The following is a 507-nucleotide window of genomic DNA, read 5'->3' as shown; positions in this document are numbered from 1 at the left end:
CTTTATTGTGCGATTTATGTTCTATTTCTTTAATTTAGTACGCGCACAACTCATCTGTATCTTAGGCCGGTATTCACAGTATGTCAGAGCTTATATTTAAGACTGTCTTAAGTACAATTTTAAGAAATCACAAATCAGAAAGTATTAGACACTACTTAAGACAGTCTTGAAATAAGAACGGACTATGAATATCGCTCTTAGATCTCTAATTTATATATTAGATTATATATTGTATTCAGTTCAAAGTGTTTTATAATTTTAAAAATGTTTGCGTTTACGTTTATTTAAAAAATGTATAATTATTTATCTTTATTCGAATGAAATCATCAAAGAGAAAGTAATAAAGATTGAGATATAACTCTTAGTACACACCTTAGTTTTGAGAAAAATTACTATTTGGGCATCTTTACGTAATCAATGATCAATGCGCGTTCGTGAATGTCTAATTTTTATAGATTAATGCGTGAAATCTGTAGCAACCGTATCACACATCCGTCTCCTTCAGCA

This window comes from Trachymyrmex septentrionalis, unplaced genomic scaffold, assembly GCF_001594115.1.
Source record: "Trachymyrmex septentrionalis isolate Tsep2-gDNA-1 unplaced genomic scaffold, Tsep1.0 scaffold69, whole genome shotgun sequence".
NCBI classification, from domain to species: domain Eukaryota; kingdom Metazoa; phylum Arthropoda; class Insecta; order Hymenoptera; family Formicidae; genus Trachymyrmex; species Trachymyrmex septentrionalis.
The sequence above is the reverse complement of the archived record's forward strand: the minus strand, read 5'-3'. Positions refer to the sequence as shown.